Source organism: Pristis pectinata, chromosome 7, assembly GCF_009764475.1.
Source record: "Pristis pectinata isolate sPriPec2 chromosome 7, sPriPec2.1.pri, whole genome shotgun sequence".
Lineage (NCBI taxonomy): Eukaryota > Metazoa > Chordata > Chondrichthyes > Rhinopristiformes > Pristidae > Pristis > Pristis pectinata.
In genome coordinates, this window is record NC_067411.1 from 64,538,706 (window position 1) to 64,560,595 (window position 21,890).

Below are 21,890 nucleotides of genomic sequence, written 5' to 3' on the forward strand. Positions count from 1 at the left end.
CCACGTCTCTGAGTTTTCCTTTCAGCCATGCGTCGCGTTCGGCTACACTGTAATATTTTTCTTACAATTCATTCTTCAGGGTGCAAGTATTGCTGGCAGGGGCAGCATTTATTGCCCATCCGAATTGCTATCGAGAATGTGTTAGTGAACCAGCTTCTTGAACTGCTACTATCCTGTTCGTGAAAGAACACCCACAATGCAATCGGATAGAAAAATTACAGGAATTACATTTTGCAACAATGAAGGAACAGTGATATACTTCTGAGTGCAATTTGGAGGGAATCTTGCAGTTGATGCTCCCATGTACCCGCTGACCTTGTCTTCCTTGGTGATGGAGATTGCAGGTTTAGGAAATATTCTTGGAGTAGCCAAGATGAGTCACTGCAGTTAATTTTGTAGACAAGAAAAACTGCAGACATGGGAGAATCCATGGTGAAGGGAATGAACGTTTATGGTGATAGGTGGGGTACCAGTCAAGCAGGCTGCTTTGTCATGGAGCATTGTTGGAGCTGTGCTCATCCAGGTAAGTGGGGAAAATTCTCTTATGCCCCTGACATGTGCTTTTGTAGATGGTGAACAGGCTTTGGAGTATGAGTAGGACTAAATTGCCACAGGATACCAAGCCTCTGACTTGCCCTAGTAGCCACAGTATTTATGTAGTTGGTCCATTTGAGTCTCTGATCAGTGGTAATCCCCAGCATATTGATTGTGGAGGATTTGGCAATGGTAATGCCTTTGGAATATGAATGGTAGTGCTGAGACTTCTTTCTGGAGACAGCCATTGTCCTGGGCATATTATGGCATGACTGTTGCAATGATGCTACAGGTTATTTCTCATATAACCTGCCAATTACATCCTCAAAAACTTTTAAATTTGACAAACAGGATTTCATGCTATGATTTTTGTTAACAATGAATTCTGACATTTCTGTACTGCAGATGTCAGGCTAACTGCCCTGCTGTACCAATTTTCTCTTTACAGACAGCTAAGAATATTTTGTAGGTTGGGTGGTAACAAAAACATGGCATATGAGCAGTTCCATAAAGTAGCGTGTAATAAAATGTTAAATTTCTTATTGGAGGACTAAGTACTGAAGAGCATAATGAAAGACTATTTGAATGTATTTTGCTTATTGACCTGTGTAAGCCAAACATTCTAAATAGGTTTTAATTATTTTTGGACTAATTTTTCATTACTAGTTTGAAAGATTATACTCTATACTCTCTACTACCTACGTAAATAAACATTGCTTTTGCTTTTATCCCCCCACACTCAAAATGTGTGGCCTCCCCAGTAGGAAGTTTCCATTTAGTCCTAATGCATTTTCTTTGTTGCATTACCAATTGTTGGAGAGGGATGTTTTTGGAGATGGACCAGGTGAAAGTGAGGGCAAGGTGGAAATTCCAAAACACAAGGCTGGAAAGAGGGAAACAGAGTTGGTGTTTCAGATTGATGATCTTTCATCAGATCTGGGAAAAAGGTAGGAGATAAAGGGTTTTAAGTTGCAGTGAATGTGGGGAGAGAGAGAACAAAGAACAGGTCTGTGAAAAGCTCTCAGTGCAATCTTCTAAATTGGAAGAAATCCAAGTAAATCTACATGTTTCACCTGGAAAGAGTGTTTAGGGCTGTGGATGGCAGAAAGAAAAGAGGTAAAAAGGCAGGTGTTGCAACATCAGTGGGTGCTACGAGGAGTGGATTTCAATGAAAGTGGAGCCAGGATGATCCAAAATGCTGACGGGAAGGGAAGATTTGAATGCCTTTGGCAACATCTTTAAGGCGTCGAAATGTACAGAAGAGGACTTGTTGAATGTGGAGGCAGGCGGGATGGAAAGTGAAGCCAAGGAGAATTTATCATTGTTTGAGGTGTGTGGAGATTTGGTAAGAGCAAAAGTGTGGGAAGGAACAGAAGTTGTTGAGACCCCTATCAACTACACTGAAGGAGAAATCATAGTTGGAGTAAATGGAAAATGTATTGGAAACACTTGTGTGGAAGGTGATGTTGCCAGATGATGTGACAAAGAAATTAAGAGAATGGAATGGAATTGTTATAAGAAGTAGGGTAGGAAGAAGTGTAATCAAAATATCTGTGGGAGTCCATGTGCTTCTAGTGGATACCGGTTATTGGGCCTGACCTCTGAAAAGGAGAGAAGTCGAGAAAGGGAAAGGAAAGAGTTGGAGATGGACCATGTGAAAGTGAAGGCAGGAATGTGGCAACAACGGAGAATTTTTTTAATTTGCGAGTAGAAAGTGGCAGAAGAGTAGAATATATGTAAAAACAGCATCAACATCCCAGCTTATGGCACCATGGAGGTCTTTGCTGTACAGGAATAAAACTGGGAGAGTGATAATGTTAGGGGATTCTGTTGTAAGACATACATATAGGCCCTTCTGTGACTGCAAATGAAACTCTAAGATGGTACGTTTCCTTGTTGGTGTTAGGATCAAGGATATCTTAGAGCGACTGCAGAGCATTCTGAAGAGGGAGAGTGAATAGCCAGTGGCCGTGGTACGAGTTGGTAACAATGACACAGGTAGGAGAAGGAATGAGGTAGCCATTTAAAGAACAGGACCTCAATGGTTGCATTCTTTGGACTACTGCTGGTACCATGAGCCAGCAAAATATAGGAAGATAAGGATGGGTCAGATGAATATGTGGCTGAAGGGATAGTGCAGGAGCATGGGCTTTAGGTTCCTGATCCACTGGGGTTGTTTCTGGTAATGGTGGGACCAGTACAAGTAGGAGGGGTTGAACCTAAACTGGAAGGGGACCACCATCCTTGTTGGGAGGTTTGCTGGTGCTATTGGGGAAAATTTAATCTGAGTTGGGATGGGAATAGAGCTCAGAGTAGATGTTCAGATGGGGTGGTACAGTCACCTGGAGGAGAAAGAGTTGGTAAGTCCAGTAGGCAGAACAGGTGTGTAATTGGATTTGAGGGGAATACAAAGCTAAAGAGCATCTATTTTAATGGTAAGGTAGCTGAACTCAAAAGTTTAATTAACACATGCGATTACGATACTGTTGTCATCACTGAGACATGGTTGAAACACGGGCAGGACTGGCAACTTGATATTCTGGGGTATAGCATTTTCAGGTGAGATGGAGGGTAGTGGGGAGTGTAAAAGAGGAAGTATAGATAATGAAAGACATGTAGGCCTGTCAAATTTATAAAAATTGTAGGGAAGTGCTTAAAAAGGAAATTAGGAAGGCAAAGAGGGATCACGAAATATCTAAGGTAAATCAATATGTTTTATATGTATATTAATGACAAAGGAATAACTAGGGAAAGAGTAGGCCCATTAGGGCAACAGGGCAATCTGTGTGTAGAGACATAAGTATAGGTGAGTTTCTAAATAGATATTTTTCATCGATATCCACGAAAGAAACAGGCTTTGACGTTCAAGGATGCAGTGAAGGGGAAGGTGAAAATCTAGTTGCAATAAAGTCATCCTCGATATTTTAGCAGGTTTAAGGGTGGATACATCCCCAGGACTGGGTGAGATTTATCCCAGGCTGTTGTGGGAGGCAAGGGAAGAGATTGCCGGGGCTCTAAGATTTTTAAACCTTCGCTGGCCACAAGTGAGGAATCAAATGATGAGAGTATGGCAATTGTGGTGCCCCTTTTGAGAATGGCAGTGGGGAAAAGCCTGGTAATTACAGATCTGTGAGCCTAATAGCTGCAGCAGAGAAGTTATTGGAAAAAATTTCTGAAGAAGATTAATGATCATTTAGAAAGGCAAGGACTAATCGGAGATAGCTAACATGGCTTGGTTAAGGGCAGATCCTGTCTGACCAATCCAACTTGATTTTTGTTTCTGAAGAGGTAACGTTGTGTATTGATCAGAGCAGTGTAGAGTGCAGTAGATGTGGTTTATATGGACTTTAGTAAGGCCTTTGACAATGCCCCACATTGATGACTAGTCCAAAAAGTTAGGGCCCATGGGATCTTGGACAAGTGGGTAGAATGGATCCAAAACTGAATTGGCAATGGGGGGGTGGGGGGAGGTTAGAAGGTGATGATAGAGGGTTTTTTTTTTGTTAAACTGCCAGTGCAACTTTGGACCAGAACAACTTTGAGAAAGAACACATTGATGCTGCTGGAAGAAAAGCTAAAAACATGCATGTGCCTTCACATGGTACTGAGCATGGATCTTTGGATATAATGAAAATAATGAACAATGTTGAATATCTTTAATGATGGGTAGAATCTAAAATGCAGGGAATAGAACTTCAGATGGCATTCACATGGAATATGTCAAAGTTGAAGACGTTCACTAAGGAAGGAGATGTGATTGTGGCAGTGGATTTTGTTAGCTTTCAACAAGGAAATGGAGACAAGGTAAAAAAAAGGCAAATGGAAATCCTATCAGAGAGAACAGAGCTTCTTCATGTTAGATGTCCCTGGAAGACACAAAAAAAGCACAATGAAATAAGCAATGAATCAAAAGCAAAATACTTAAGATGCTGGAAATCTGGAATAGGAAATGAATAGATTTTGTGTCGATCTAGTTACCTTGAATAACAAATACAATATCTGTTCACATCATCATACAAGTTGTGACATGCCCAAACAAAAAGCTAGTAAAGGTTGTGCAATATTGTTCAATGGGAACAGCTCTTGTATGCACAGGTTGAGAGTAGATTGTGTGCTAATCTGAAGCCAGTAACCGTTACTGCCAGGTACATTAACAACTCGTATAAACAAAAGAAATAGGCTTGTATCTTTTTGTTTTGTTCTTCCTCAGAGGTTTATGTAGGAAACATTTATGTTTCATTTTCTACTGCTTTATTTTAAAATGGGAATGTTAGCTCTGGATTTACTGATATGCACTCTGCACCAAAAGATCCCTTTCTTTCCCTGAATTTGCCCAAACGTAAAAGGCTAAATTTTGCTTTTTGGATGGTTTTGGAGTCAAGTGGCATGATAAGGTAGCAGCAGAGCCTTGAGTGATGGACAGACCAGAGCAAGTCAACAGAGTGGAAAAGTATGGATAAAGTAAAAGGGAAGGAGAGTGCAGGAAAGGTTACTGAAGTCTCCAGAATAAGGAATAAGACCAGGTTTAGAAAAGGATAAGAATTTAACTTCAGGCAACATGGAGACAAATTTGAGAAGAAGGGTGGTGAATACAAAATTGCAGGTCTTTTATTTGAATGCACACAGTATATGAAAGAAGGTAGATGAGCTCATAGCGCAGTTAGAAATTGGCAGGTATGACATTGTGGGCATCACAGCTGGGTGCTAAACATCCAAGGATACACATCCTATCGAAAAGACAGGCAGGTGGGCAGAGGGGGTGGGGTTGCTCTGTTGGTTTAAAAAAAATGAAATCAAATCCTTTGAAAGAAGTGACATAGGATCAGAAGATGTAGAATCCTTGTGGGTAGAGTTAAGAAACTGCAAGGGTAAAAAGACCCTGTTGGGAATTATATACAGGCCTCCGATTAGTAGCCAGGATGTGGAGGACAAATTACAACAGGAGATTAAAAAAAAGGCGTGTAAAAAGAGCAATGTTACTGTGGTCATGGGGGATTTCAATATACAGTTAGATTGTGAAAATCAGGTTGGTACTGAATCCCAAGGAATTAGTAGAATGCCTATGAGATGGTTTTTTAGAGCAGCTTGTGGTTGAGGCCACTAGGTAAAAAGCAATTCTGCATTTGCTGTTGTACAATGAACCAGATTTGATTAGGGAGCTTAAGGTAAAAGAAACCTTAGAAGGCAGTGTTCATAATATGATAGAATTCACCCTGCAGTTTAAGAGGGAGAAGCTAAAATCGGATGTATCGGTATTACAGTTGAGTAATGGTAACTACAGAGGCATGAGAGAGGAGCTGGCCAAAGTTGATTGAAAGGGGACCCTAGCAGGATGACAGTAGAGCAGCAATTGCAGGAGTTTCCGGGAGTAATTCGGAAGACACAGGATCAGTTCATCCCAAAGAAGAAACAGCATCCTAAAGGGAGATGAGGCAACCGTGGCTGACAAGGGAAGTCAAAGACAGCGTAAAAGCAAAAGAGGGCATACAATATTGCAAAAATTAGTGGGAAACTAGAGGATTGGGAAGTTTTTTAAAAACCAACAGAAGGCAACTAAAAAAGCAATGGGGAGAAAAGATGAAATATGAAGAGGCACCAATGCACCCAGGGCACCAATGCTCAATACAAGAGGGCATGGCTTTAAGGTAATGGGTGGGAAGTTCAAAGGAGACGTCAGAGGGACGTTTTTCACTCGGAGGGCAGTTGGTGCATGGAATGCGCTGCCTGGGGTGGTGGTGGAGGCTGATACGTTGGTCAAGTTCAAGAGATTGTTAGATAAGCATATGGAGGAATTTAAAATAGAGGGATATGTGGGAAGAAGGGGTTAGATAGTCTTAGGCGTCGTTTGAAGGTCGGCATAACATGGTGGGCTGAAGGGCCTGTATTGTTCTATGTTCTTCTATGTTCTATGTTATGAAGGTAAGCTAGCCAATAATATAAAAGAGGATACCTAAAGTTTTTTCGGATATATAAAGAGCAAAAGAGAAGCAAGAGTGGACATTGGACTGCTGGAAAATGATGCTGGAGAGTTGGTAATGGGGAACAAAGAAATGGCAGATGAACTGAATAAGTATTTTGCATCAGCCTCCACTGTGGAAGACACCAGAAGCATGCTAGAAATTCAAAAGAGTCGGGGCAGAAGTGAGTGTAGTCACTATTACTAAAGAGAAGGTGCTTGGGAAGCTGAAAGGTCTGAAAGTCGATAAGTCACCTGGACTGGATGGACTACACCCCATGGTTCTGAAAGAGGTAGCTGGAGAGATTGTGGAGGCACTAGTGGTGATCTTTCAAGAATCACTAGATTCAGGAATGGTTCTGGAGGACTGGAAAATCGCAAATGTCACTCCACTCTTTAAGAAGGAAGGGAGGCAAAAGACAGGAAATTATAAACCAGTTAGCCTGACTTCAGTGGTTGGTAAGATGTTGGAGTCCATTATTAAGGATGAGATTTTGGGGTACTTGGAAGCACATGATAAAATAGGGTGAAGTCAAATCTTGCCTGACAAATCTGTTGGAATTCTTTGAGGAAGTAACAAGTAGGATAGACAAAAGAGAGTCAGTGGATGTTTACTTGGATTTTCAGAAGGCCTTTGACAAGGTGCCACACATGAGGCTGCTAAACAAGATAGGAGCCAACGGTATTAAAGGAAAGGTACTAGCATGGATGGAAGATTAGCTGATTGGCAGAAGGCAAAGAACGGGAATAAAGGGAGCCTTTTCTAGTTGGCTGCTAGTGACTAGTGGTGTTCCACAGGTGCGGTGTTGGGTCCGCTACTTTTCACGTTATATTTTAATGATCTGGATGATGGAATTGATGACTTTCTGACCAAGTTTGCTGATGATACATGGATAGGTGGAGGAGCAGGTAGTGTTGAGGAATCAGGCAGTCTGAAGAAGGACTTGCACAGGTTGGGAGAATGGACGAAGAAGTGGCAGATGGAATACAGTGTAGGGAAGTGTACGGTTATGCACTTTGGTAGTAGGAATAAAGGTGTAGACTATTTTCTAAATGGGGAGCAAATTCAGAAATCAGAGGTACAGGGGGACTTGGGAGTCCTAGTTCAGGATTCCCTAAAGGTTAACTTACAGGTTGAGTCAGTAGTAAGGAAGGCAAATGCAATGTTAGCATTCATTTTGAGAGGACTGGAGTATAAAAGCAAGGATGTAATGTTGAGGCTTCATAAGGCATTGGTCAGACCACATTTGGAGTATTGTGAGCAGTTTTGGGCCCCATATCTAAGGAAGAATGTGCTGGCGTTGGAGAGGGCCTACAGAGGATTTTATGAGAATGATCCTGGGAATGAAGGGGTTAATGTGAGGAGCATTTGATGGCTTGAAACCTACCAAATATTGAAAGGCCTGGATAGAGTGGACATAGGATGTTTCCAGTAGTGGGAGAGTCTAGGATCAGTCACATGTACTTCGAAACACACAGTGAAATATGTCTTTTTGCTTTGCTAAGAATGTGCTGGGGGCAGCCCACAAGTGTTGCCACTCTTCTGGCGCTAACATAGCATGCCCACAGCTCCTAACCTGTACATCTTTGGAATGTGGGAGGAAACCAGAGCACCCGGAGGAAACCCATGCAGACACGGGGAGAACGTACAAACTCCTTACAGGCAACAGCAGGAATTGAACCGAGGTCGCTGGTGCTGTAATAGCATTATGCTAACCACTATGCTACCGTGCCGCCCATTTGTAATACCTGAACATTAATAGATGATAAATATTCTAATCTTGACACCATTAAGAAACAGTGGTCAGAAAATGTTAACTTTCTTTCCTTGTATGCTTCCTGATCTGCTGAATATTTCCAGCATGTTTTTGTTCCTTACTTCAGATTTCCTGTACCTGCAGTGTTTTGTAGATTCACTGCAATTATTTTACTTGGTTTTGATATTCTAAAATGTTCCAGAGTTTTGAAGATTGGTTAATAAAAGTACAAGTAATAAAATATCATTTTCTGAATGCCTCAATACAACTAGTAGAGTGCTGCAAGGATTAGTTTGTAAATCCCAACTATTTACAATCAATATCAATGATTTGGATAAGAGTACCAAATGTATTTTATCTAGCAATGTGACTCATCTCTTAAATGTTCTAGATAGTTAGATCAAAGGCATTTGAAGATGAGCAATGACACCCACGTTATATGAATTAATTTAAAGAAAACTCCAAGTGCCTGTTTCCATATCCTTAAAAGATTCTAGCATTCTTCCTGCATTGATTTCTGGCTAATTCAGTCTGTTGTCCCTCATTTTCTCTCCTTTCCTATCTATGTTGCTGCTTTCCATTCAATATAGACTGTGCAAAAAAAAGGAAATATGCATATATTTAAAATACACAATGCTTGCATATTGTATCAACAAAATAAAAAAAGCTGCTGAGATAGTACATCGACAAACAGAGAAATGCAATTCTGATTACGTGACTTGTCTTTGGCACATAAAGTTGCGCAAACTCATTGGTACCAAATTGCCTGCCTTTTTTCCTCCATCTTGGTGGCAGCAATGTTTATCTAAATACAGTGTGTGTACTTGTCTCAAAGTTGGGTCTGAATTATTTTCAATTAACCTGAATAAATTATTGTGCACCATTTTGCAGCATTTGCAATATTTTACAATTTCTATATATCATTGATGTGCAGATTCAGTTACATGATTGTCAGTTGAGATGAAGTACAGCAGACTTTCAGCAGAGTGCCAGCTGTGGAAGGAAATTAAGTAGAAAGACATTATTATAATTCTTTGAAGTATTCTGGAGACCTTTCACTGCCTAAAATGTCTTCTTCATTATTGAATGCAACCGCAAAACCATTACTGCCATAACTAATATATATTTTCATATGACTTCCCAGGGATCATGTAAAGGTGCATTTTGTGGCATGTGTTTTATATTTGTTATCCAAAAATTTTTCCTTGTACTGTATTGAGAACAACATCTAAATTGGTGGAGCTCATCAACACTTTGACAGCTTTCAAAACTGTTCATATAAATGGTAATATCTGTACCTTCCAAATGGGTTAAAATATAATTATTCTAATTATTGATGGACTTGAATAGGTACTTCTATTTCTAGTCCGCTCAATGTTTCTTTGTAATTCATCTGTGAACAATTTTGATTTTATTTTATATAGCAAACGATAACAAAATTTGACTTGATAGAAGGTGTACTTTTAAAACTTTGGAAAATAATTGGTTCTGGTGAAGAGAAGGGACATAAGTGATGCCTCCAAGGTGGTCTACTATAATGATGTACAGGAAGGTGTTGGATTCAGTAATGTGATTGGCATATGATCACATAAATATTTAATTAGCCTTTCTGTCCTGTGAGCAGGTTAAGGCAGTGGGAATAAATGAATAGGAAAGAAAGATCTTAATTATGAAAAAGTATCTGTCTTCCAAGAATTCCAGATGAATTCTACTTTTACTGAAGGTATAGAATTGGAAGACAGCATTGGACTTGTGGAATCTATAGGAGGCAAATGTATGAAGAGGATTTCAGTGGTAAATGGGGTAAAAGAGATTTCGAAATTTAGTAGTTTTGGGGAAAACAGGATTAAGACCGGATGGGGTCAGAAAAACACCAGAGGTCATCTTGTGACTGTAGCAAAATGACTTCTCGGGGTTGCTGCTTGTAAAGTTGCAGCAATACATGCCCCGCAGATCATTGGTGCTGAGAAAATTGAGTTTTCAATTTTGATGGCATGATACAGGAATAAAACCAAGCAGGGTTAAGAAACAGTTACAGTAAACAAAATATTCTAGGGAGAGAGCTGTATCCAATGAGACTTCAAAGGGATGTTGCATTATTGTTTAAATTTAAAATCTGAAATAGGCTGTTGGTAGCCCCATCACAATATTTAGATGCCAAAACATCAGCAATAAGTGTGGTCAAAGAAATCTAGTGGAGTATTAGCCTTTTGTCTGGAAGCATGTGGACAAAATCAGAGCAGATCAATTCAAGTCTAAAACAAGAAATGCATAGGAGAGTAATAGTTAATATATCCTTCATACCAAGTTTGATTGCTTTTGAGGAAAAAAGTAGGATGTTCCATCCTAAAATTGAGTAGATTTCTTGTGTATATTCTAATCCTATATGACCTGTAAAATGTTTAAAATATTTTTAAAAATGTTTTTCTTTCTTCCTGATTTGCCAGTTAAGAGTTCTTCAATATGATTACCTGTTCAGCAGCTTGAATGTCTTACTTGCTGGATGTCAGGGACTACACTGTACTGTCACTGATGCCTGACAGCCACCACATAGGAAAAAGGGAAGGCTATGCCACAGCTTCCTTCAAGGTTTAAGTTTGTGGCTAACTGCAAAATTTAGGCAAATCTTTGACTGAGAAGTTGTCAGTTTATGTAACAGTTTTCTAAGGAAGGGCCAAGCTTGGATCTCTGATGTCTAGTTGGACAACAGTTGGGAAAAAATCTCATCAATTGTGGCAAAGAAGGTGAATGGCATACTTTCCTTCATCAGTTGGAGTGTTGAGTATAAAAATTGGGAAGTCGTTGCAGCTGTATAACACTTTGGCTAGGCCACATTTGAAGTATTTTTTTGCAGTTCTTATTGCTGCATTACATGAAGAATGTGGAGGCTTTGGAGAGGGTGCAGAAGATGTTCACTAGAATGTTGCCTGGGTTAGAGAGTATTAGCTACAAGGAGAAGTTGGACAAATTTGGATTTTTTTTTCTCTCTGGAGCATCGGAGGCTGAGGGGCAACTTGATAGAAGTATATAAAGTTATGAGAGGTAGATAGTCTTTTTCCCAATGTGAAAATGTCAAATACTAGAGGGCATAGAATTAAGGTGAGAAGGGGAAAGTTTGAGGGAGATGTACAAGGCAAGTTTTTTTTCAAAAACAGTGGTAGGTGCTGGGGACGTGCTCTTGGGGGAAATGATGGAAACATATAATAGAAACATTTAAGAGGCATTTAGACACATGAACATGGAATGAAGGGATATAGACCATGTGCAAGCGGATGGGATTAGTTTGGATTGGCATCATGGTTGGCACAGACATCGTGGACCAAAGGGCCTGTTCCTGTGCTGTACTATTAATGGCTAAATTGCTTGGATAGGCAGAGATGGATTGGATGCATTGATGGCTCCTTTTTGGTCGTGAAATCTGTTTTTCTTAAATTTCACTGATTCAACTTTTAAAGATACATGACACTAGTCTGCATAAGCTAAATAGTTTTCTTCCATTTTCGAATAACATTTGATAAAAACAGTAAATAAAAATTTATTTCCTTCAGATTGTTCCCTTATCAAAACCAAAGTAGAGAGATGGGTTGGGAGTGGGGGTCATGCATACAAGAAAATTCTGAGGAAAGGCTGTGAATCCTTTATCATCGAAACCACTTGAACTTTTGTAATTATCATAGGCCATTAATATATATTTATATGTTGATATTTTTTATGTTCAAGATCACTGCTAAAATTTTGGAAGAATAAGTGGTGATCACATTAAAACAAATAAGATTCTAGGAGGAAATAATGGAGCAAATAATAAGTAAATAATTTATTATATCACTGCAGTGAATTGAGTATAATTGAGTCAGAGACTGCTAGCATTTTGGATGCAGGGATCATGCCAGAATTTGGTTACTGGTTCAGCCGAGCTATTGAATAATGGAGGAAGTTCACAAGCTGTCTGACCTGCTTCTGTTTCTCTTTTGTTTATTGGTTATATTTTGTGATTGTAATAGCTAGAAGATAAATCAACCTTCTAACTGCAGTGCAATTTTGGGAAATGACATTGTTGTGTACATCATTTTCTTTGGTTTCATCCTGCAGAGCAATAAAACTAGTTTTACTCATTTGAAAAATTTGCCTAAATGTGAAAACATCATTAAGATCATACAAATTGGAATGCTACAAATGATTTCCTAACCCATGTCATGCATGGCACTGTACTGCTTTTTAAAATGTTCCTGATCCAAAAGTTGCAATAATTGCTTGTATCAGACTTCTCGTGACTGAAATTTGGTAAACAATACAGTTTTTCCACAAGAATAAGCTGGAGTACACAGACCTGAAATAATAAAATATTCACTTCTCAAGCCAAGTTAGTGCAAGAGATTTTCTTTAAGTTTCCCAGGAATAGATCAATGACAACCAAATGATTAATACCATTTGTTAAAACGCTAGGAAAATAAATATATATTGGAGCTGCTGTTCTGCAATTCAGAAAAGAAAGTGTAATTCTGATGGTTTAACTATAAATTCAGCAACTTAAATAAAAACTCAACCATACTGATTAGGATGTGCAGCTATACTTTTGGCACATCACTTGTTCTCCAAAGCACATGGTGAACAATAAAAGGAAACACTGTCAAAGAATTGAGAGCAACAACACAGGAGGGGCAAAGCACAAACTGAAATCTTGCAAACAAAAGGGCATATAAGTTCCAACTGGGCCATGCAAGATGTGGTCTATGTGAAAATAAATTGCAATAAAATATATGTTGACCTTATCTAAATTTAGATTTTAAGTGACAGGTGCTGGAAGGCTGACACTAGCATTTTACACTGTAAATTAAGCCCTAATATCTCACTTTTTTGATACTAGATCTTTTACTTTGGCTTCATTAGCTCCATTAAGGAATGGTTCCAATATTTACTCCATGAGTCAGGCTTGACTCCGTAAGCATAGCAAGTCATTTTGCCTGCCATCAGGTAATGCTAAGGACCTGACAACAATGGTCAAAGGTGAGTCCTGTTGGCAGAATGTAATTCCAGGTTTCACCAATGCACATTGCACCAAGGAACTACACAATGCCATATGGCACTGAGGACTTAGCACTGCTTGTTGCCGGAAAATGTTGTTTCAGGTTGGTTTTAAAGTTTTTAATAAAGTTATTATATACTTCTGTGTTAATAAAACATCAATTATTTTCATTTATAACCATCTCTAAGTGTGTGAATGAATAAAAAAATCAATTGTATGGATAGTTAATCAAAGGTACATTAAGAAAAAATGGATATGGTATAATCCAGTCTGTCTCAGGGATTTTTTTAAAATTAAGTCGATTTTATGGGATGCCAGAATGCAACATCATGAACTAACCTGGTTAAACATTCCACTGTGCACCAATGCAGCTTAATGTCAATGTATGCAGACCAGTGCAAGAAGGAAGGCATTACTTTTTACAAGATATGCAAAAGGTTACTTTGGAGGGAAACTTCAATTTTAGTGGAAAACTCGGGTGGTGCAATGTCACATTGATAATTGTGATGCACATCTGCTTCATGCCTCTGTCAAGAAAATTACAAAAAATTGCTCAGTCTGAATTGATATAAGGAATTGAATCAGGGAACATGGAGAAAATAAAATCCGTGGAGACACGAGATTCTGCAGATGCTGGAATCTGGAGCAACACACAAAATGCTGGAGGAACTCAGCAGGTCAGGCAGCATCTATGGAGAGAAATAAACAGTCGATGTTTCAGATTGAGACCCTTCATCAGGACTGGAAAGGAAGAGGGTAGAAGCTACAATAAAAGGGGAGGCAGAGAAGCACAAAAGCTGGCAAAGTGATAGGTGAGTACAGGTGAGAGGGGGAAGGTAGGTGGGTGGGGGAGGGGGGAGATGCAAAAAGCTGAGAGGTGATGGGTGGAAGAGGCAAAGGGCTGAAGAAGAAGGAATCTGGTAGGAGTGGACAGTAGACCATGGAATAAAGGGAAGGAGGTGGAAAATAGGAGGGAGGTAGTGGGCAGGTCATGAGGGCAGGGGAGGGAAAAGAGGCGAGGGGGGGCCACAGGAATGAGGGAAAACTAAGGGGGGAAAAACAGAGGAGAAGGGTTACTGGAAGTTAGAGAAATCAGTTGATAAAATCCATCGTGTGCTTTTGAGGACCATGAGAAAGAATGATAAAGATCAAAATCACCTGAGATATGTAAAGACACAATTTAAAGAAATAAAAGAAGCAACTTGACTGAGGGGTGGGGGCACGTAGACTGTCCAGCAACACATTGGCATAGAATATATTAAATACCTTTTAAAGGCATAATGTTGAACGTATGGATAAATTAATGACTAAAATCAGCTACTCTTTAAAACAAATTGTGCATATTTCTTGTTGGGAGAATGAATTACAATGATATAGAAACATACAGATACAAATTAGCACAAAGATCAAAGGGACAAAGATCGAGGAAAAAGGTTAAACGGAACACCATAGTAACTGGAATCCTTTCTGTACTTCAATAGCAAGAGAAGTGAGATGCAAGGCCAAATCTATAAAATTTTGTGCTTAAGTATTTTTATCTCTCACTTATTTGATCAAGGTTTGGATGTGTGCTTTTAAGCATTTTGGATGGGCCTGCTTACTGTAATATGTTGTTGGGCAAGTGATTTTCCTTGGTTTTTAAATAATGTAGTAAATACTTGGTATAAACAGCTTACAAGTCAGATAAAATACAATGTGAAGAGTCATTTTATTACATACCTCACTTGTAAGTCGAGCTGCCTTGATCATGGTATGAAGTGATTTGAATATGCACCACCTTGTTTGTGGAAGTCACCAGGGAACCAAAATACATCTTAACTGAACAATGCTGCATTCATACTGAGTGAACCATTAGAAAGACAACTAAACCAGAGAGGCTAAAAATGTGCATCAGAACAATTATTATACAGCTACAAAAGACAGCAGTCCATTTATTTTTCTTATTTATAGCATAGAGGGAGACCATTAATGGCATGCATGCTCCCAACCGAGCAATCCCAGTGGTCTTTTTTGCCTTTCCCCCGTGGCCCCACAACTTATTCTCTCTCAAATGCCTGTCCATTTCCCCTTTGATGCTTCTACCACTCACTTCACCAGGGTCTAATTTTCAGCAACAAATTAACCTATCAATGTGTCTTTAGGATGTGGGAGGAATCCAGAGTCCCTGGTGGACATCCACATGATCACTAGGAGAGCATGCAGCTCCACTTGGGATTAGAAATAAATGGCTGTACATTCTGTCCAACCCATCAGGCCAGTCACGGTGAGTTTGGATGTACTGGAAAGATGTTTGATCTGAGATCTGTTGTCTTCTTTAGATAGTTCTGCATCAATATGAATGTATGAATCTACTTGGATTACATGTACAACAGCAAAATAATGTCATCCTTTGCTGACCTTGGAGGAAAACTGTCCACAAAGGTCTACAGAATCTGTATATCATGTTTTACCCCATTACTGATTTTATTCATTCTGACATCAACTGTAGTTGTTAACTGGCATCCAGCAGCAGCCATAGAGTTGAGCAGCCAATCGCACAAAAATTCTCTCGATACAAAACCGGGATATCAAAAGTATTCTTTTTGAACTTTTAAACATTATCACTGAGTGCAACATAAAGATAGGGATGTGCACACAAGATTAAGGTAAATACTTAGAATTAAGAATGAACTTTAAAATACTTCAGGTTCTGAAACACAGCCAAGAAAGAAAGTAGAGAAAAATAGGAAACAAAGGATCAGTTAGTCTAACAGTTATCAGGACGTTGTTCATCATTAAGGACACAAGAACAGGACTCTCAGAACAGAATAGTCAGCATGATTTTCTGAAAGTAAAATCCTGTTTGACAGATTTAATAGCTTTTTGAGGAGCTAACTAGAAAGGTAGGTGAGAGTGAACCAGCAAATAAAATATATTTTTGAATGTACAGATATACTATGTGATATCACAAAAAGTTGTCTGATAATATAAGGGTGCATGGGGTTGAGGTAACATTATCATGCATGGGTGATTAATTAAAACAGTAGGAATAAACAGATCTTTTCAGTTTGGTATCTAATTATTAGAGGAATGCCACAGGGATCAATATGGAACCTAAACTGTTCACAAGTCCCATACTTTGATTAAAAGACAGAATGGAACATCATTTGGTTTGCTGATTGTACAAAGCTAGGTAGGAAAGTGAGCTTTGAGGAAGATACAAAGAATCTGCAAAAGAACATAGGGTAAGCAACTATTCAGGAATGTTGCAGACTGTAATGCAAAAAGTGTGAGGTTGTGCACATAAGAATTGAAAATAAAATATTTGAAATGATGAGATACTAGTAAATACTGGGGTATCAGGGTGTTCTGATTTAGAAGATGCAGACAGTAAATAGAACAAAGAGGAAAGCAAATGATATGGCCTTTATTGAAAGGGGGTTAAAGGTCAAAAATAAGGAAATCTTGCTGAGATTGTACATGGTTATGTTGAGTTCACATTTTGAATACTAAGTGCAGTTTTTGTCATCTCATTTACATAGAAGATTCCTAAAGAGAGAGTGCCAAAATAGATGCTGAGAGACTATTTTCTCTCGGATAGTCTGAAATTAAGGAGCATAGTCTTAGAAGACAAGATTTTTAGACACAAGACATGGGGATCAGATGGAAAGTGGACTTGAGGCACAAGATAAACCATTGATCTTATTGAATGATCGAAAGGATCATTCAATCGGAGTAAGATCGAAAGGCTGGATAGCCTGAGCTGCCTTATTTTTATGTTCTTTCAAAACACAATTTTTACTTCAAAACCCATGGAATTCACATGTGTTTCCATTCACAACAGGTTGACTTTTAACTGCTCTCTGAAATGACTTAGTTGAACCACACAGTTGAATGCAACATTTCTAATCACAGTGACAAAGATTGAGATATCTGGAAGCAGTGCCTCAGCAAAAAACAGTTGATCCAGTTTTATTCTCAGTGGCCCACCCAGCCTGTGAGCCAACCAAAATCCTACTTGTGAACATCTGGAGACTTGTACTGATCCACAGACTGGTCAAGCAACCGTCTGATATGGTCATACTCACAGAATTATATTTTTTGGCCAATGATCTTGACTATTCCTCCACAATTCACTAGTATGTTCTGTCCTATTGGGCATGACAGACCCACCAAATTGGGGAAAACTTAGAACTCCAAGATGATTAAGTTGTAGAGAATGGGGAGAGGTGGGGTGAATAATGGGAATGTCTGTGGAAATGGAATGACATAAGTGCTGGCTGAGAGAGAGTAGAGACATGTCTGCCAGCAGGCGCTTTATGTAGAAGCCAGTGAATAAGAAGGGAAACAGAAGAGGAATGCTTGAACTGTGAGGTAAGAGCAGCAGAAGACCTCACTATATAAGATAAGATTTCTTTATTAGTCACATGTACATCAAAACACACAGTTGCGTAGTGTTCTGGGGGCATCCCGCAGGTGTCGCTACGCTTCCGGCACAACATAGCATGCCCACAACTTCCTAACCCCTACATCTTTGGAATGTGGGAGGAAACCAGAGCACCTGGAGGAAACCCACGCAGACACGGGGAGAACGTACAAACTCCTTACAGACAGTGGCTGGATTTGAACCCAGGTTACTGGCGCTGTAAAGCGTTATGCTAACCACTACACTACCTTGCCTGTAAATCTGAAACTGTAATCACAAGCTGTAGATCTGAAAGTATTCCATGCACTATTCCATGAACCTATATTGAGCTTTATTGGAACAGTATAAGAGGCAGCAGACAAACTGGCCATAGTGGAAGTATGATGGAGAGATAAAGTAGTAGCCAAACTGGAAGCTTAGAGTTACCCTCGTGGCCTGAATGGAGGTGCAATCTTTGTTTGGTTTCTCCAATGGAGAGGAAACTACTTTTTGAGCACTGAGTGCAGTATACTAAATTGGAAAAGGTAGTAATGAATGGCTGGTTCACGTGAAAGGATAGTTCAACACCCTGGAGAATAGGAAAGGAAAAGCTAAAAGTTCAGCTTTTGCATTTCCTGTGGTTGCATGGGTAGACACCACAAAAAGAGAAAATGAAAGTAAAAACAAACTGCAGATGCTGGAAATCTGAAATAAAGACAGAAAATGCTGATATCAGTTAGGTTAGGCAGCATCTGTGTAAAGAGAAATGGGGTAACAGTTTACATCCGAGACTCTTTGAGTTCTGATGAAGAGTGTCAGACTCGAAATGTTAACCCTGTTTCTCTTTCCTTAGAAGCTCCCTGACCTGCTGAATATTTCCAACACTTTCTGTATTTATGCTATGATAAAAAGAGCGGATGTTGCTGGAAATCAAAGAATATGAACATTCCCTTCAGAATACTGAAGGGGGAGGAGAATGTGTGTCTGGTGATGGCACTATGTTAAAGGTGACAAATTACAGAGGATGATCTGTTGAATGTGAAGCTGAGTGATGTAAACGTTAGTTGCTGAGTGGTGTAAGCATTAGTCTCGCAGTCTTGTCAAACATAAAGTAGCAGTTTATCATCTATTACTCCCCCTCGATCAATAGTCAGTACTACTCCATGGATAACACCATTTGGAAGAAGCAGTTAAGGTTACTATTTTGCAATATGAGCGGTTTTGATGTCCGTCATCAAGAATGGCTCAATAATACCATCTTTTTATAAAAATTAAAATGACAAATTCAATCTGGTTTATTGTCACCCAATCAGTCTTACTTCAGTTATCAGTAAGGTGGTCATCAACAGTACTATTACGTGATATTTGTCGTCAATAACCTGCTCACTGATGCTGAGTTTTGATTTTGTAAGGACGATACGGCTTCATCCCAAAGAGCTGAAGTGCAGAGCTGAGGTGAGAATGACTACCATGTATTATAGGACAGAATTTTACCTAATGTGCCATCAAGGAGCCCTAATGAAACTGAAATCAATGGGCAGATCAATCACTCCAGTGGCTTGACGTCCCTTGCAGAGGGGAAGACAATTGTGGTTGTAGATCAATCATTTCAGGTCCAGGATATCACTGCTGGTGTTCCTCAGGGCATTATCCTGGGCCCAACCACCTTCAGTTGCTTCATCATTGCATTTCCTTCAATCATGAGGTCAGAAGTGAGAATGTTCACTGATTTGTGCAATATTCAATTCCATTTGCAACTCCTCAGCAAATGAAGTAGCCCACCCCTGCATGCAATAAGACTGAGACAACATTCAGGAATGAGCTGATAAGTGGCAAGCAATGTTCATGTCATAAAAGTACAAGGCAATGACCACTCCCAACAAGAGAGAGTCTAACCACCTACCCTTAACACTTGATGGCATTACTATTGCTGAGTCCCATACCTGCAATGTCCTTGGGGTTATCATTGTCCAGAAACTCAACTGGACCAGCCACATAAATACCATGGCTGGAAGTATAGGTCAGAAAGTGCGTATCCTGTGAGGAGTAACTTGCCTCCTAATACCCCAGAGCCTTTTGATCATCTCCAAGACACACATTCACAGTGTGATGGAATACCAAACACTTGCCTGGATGAGTGCAGCTCCAGCAGTACTGGAAGTCCAATACCATTCAACATAAAGCAACTTGCTTGATTGGTACTCCTTCTACAACCCTAAGTATTCACTTCTTCCACTACCGCCGTACGGTGGCTGCAGTGAGTACCATCTATAAAATGCACGGTGATACTCTGGACCTAGAATGATTCAAAATGAAATTACAAAGTAATTTTTAAAAATGATCCTGCTGATATCCTTGTGTACAAATAAACTAGCTTGATTTTAGAGCCACTATGAAGATTTGCAAGTGAGCACAATTAGAGGAAACTCCAAATATTGATTAATTCTCTGTTAGGTCATAGACAGTTCTGTGAGGGGGAACAGGCTTCAAGAGTAGAATTTTTTAAATTAATGCAAAAGATCTTGAACTGGATTTGCATTGAATGATTTTGGGTGAATTGTCCTAGAGAAAGAAAACTAGTCAGTTGAGTGGATACTCCATCCTATGGTGTTTTCAAGGAGCGATTGAGTCATAAGGGCCCAACCATAATGTTTAACTATGTAACATATTCTTTGTGTTGCATAGCAACTAACTTGAACAGTAATAGACTATTGGATCTCCCGTAGCAACAATGCTGAGTACATGTATATCAATAACAAGGGCATGGATCACTCATTATTTTGTGCTGGCCAAAATTGTTATATTGTTGACAGCTCTCTGTGCTGTTATGTTGTTTGAAATCCATGAAAGGCTTATTTCGAAGGGTGGCATAATTTTTTGAAAATATTTGTCAAAATTAATGTTAATGTCTTGCATATTTTAAATATTTTCAAAAAATATGTAGGTTAGATTTTTAAACATGCCCCTGAAATTTAATCATGTATAATGAAAGAGGTATGAAATCGTGATTGATGACATAACTTCAAAATATAGTGCCTAGTTAAGATTGAGTATTTGATGACTACCATAATATTTGTATCTCATTAAGAGCATTTTCAATTACTGTTTCCTAGTAAACCAACTTGAGACCTACCAATGTTCCAACCTTAATATGATAAGTAGAATAGGCAATCTTTCTGTTAAAGAAAAGTTCAGGAAAGAGTTAACTAATGCTTTCTTGGTCCTAATTTTATGTGTAGTCAGGTGTACATTGTGGTTGCTTAGAAAGAGAAATTTACTGCCAAGCTGAGTGTTTAATTCTTCATTCAAATATTAGTGGCTTGAAGCAATGATTGGAATCTATGGAATTGGAGTAGGAGGTAGGGTTTGGTGGAAGGTGGATAGATGTAAAAAAACATTGTCGGAAGAATCTTTTAGCCACTTTCACGATTAGCTGCACTAGCTGGTATTAAGTCAAGGAAAAGTGTAAGTTGATACTCAAATGCTAAGTTGATACTCAAATGCTAAGTTGATGAAGTTCAAAATAATCATCTTGCTGTCTGATTGATACCTTTGGAGAATAGGTATCTACTGAGAATTGTAGGTCTTTTTTGGTTAAGCACATGTTGATAGTACAATTTGGAGAATCAATTTCAGGAACAATATTTAAGCTTGATTTCCATTTTATTAATTTCATGTTTTGATGTGTATTGTGTGCAAAGGTGCCATGTACCATTTGGAGAGAAACTACTGATTATATGCCTTTTAAGTAGCTAGTGAAATCTATCATGAACAGCTGATGTAAAAGCAAGCTATCTATCTGTAGCAGCATATTTATAACCTGTTTGTCCACAAGTGAACTGTTAGGGGAAGAAAAATGTGTGTTTCTCAAAGCAAGGCTATTTTAGCAACCTCCCATCTATTTTATTTTAAGTAAAATGGAGAAAAACTTTCTTTTTCAAATAAAATTGTTCTGTTAACTATGAAAAGGGAAGATGAGGTTTGTGGAGAACCAAGTTATATATTATGATTTATAAGAAAATAAAGAATTTGTGTGGTTTATTTTTCTATCTGTATATGACTATCCAAAGGAGCAGGGATATATGAAGGTAAGAGAATAATGGATGGGATTGCTTAGACTGTTGGACAGCTTGACAAAGGTTGGGTACCCTGAAATGAGTGACACCCAGAGCTTTTCCACCATATACAAGCCATAATTCAAGAACATGATGGATAACTCGCCATTTGCCTACATGT

General features: G+C 39.0%; 1 protein-coding gene across 5 annotated transcripts in view; it reads left to right on the plus strand.

Annotated features, from left to right (window-relative positions):
* Window positions 1-21,890, plus strand: part of LOC127572774 (transcription factor RFX3-like) — a 217,567-nt gene that overhangs the window by 38,372 nt on the left and 157,305 nt on the right. Inside the window, exon 2 of one of the 5 annotated variants that reach the window (XM_052020386.1) lies at window positions 15,412-15,533. The exons of the other annotated variants lie outside the window; for them this stretch is intronic. The gene's annotated coding sequence lies outside the window, so the exon portion shown is untranslated. The remainder of the gene's footprint in view (window positions 1-15,411; window positions 15,534-21,890) is intronic. 5 annotated transcript variants of the gene reach the window in all.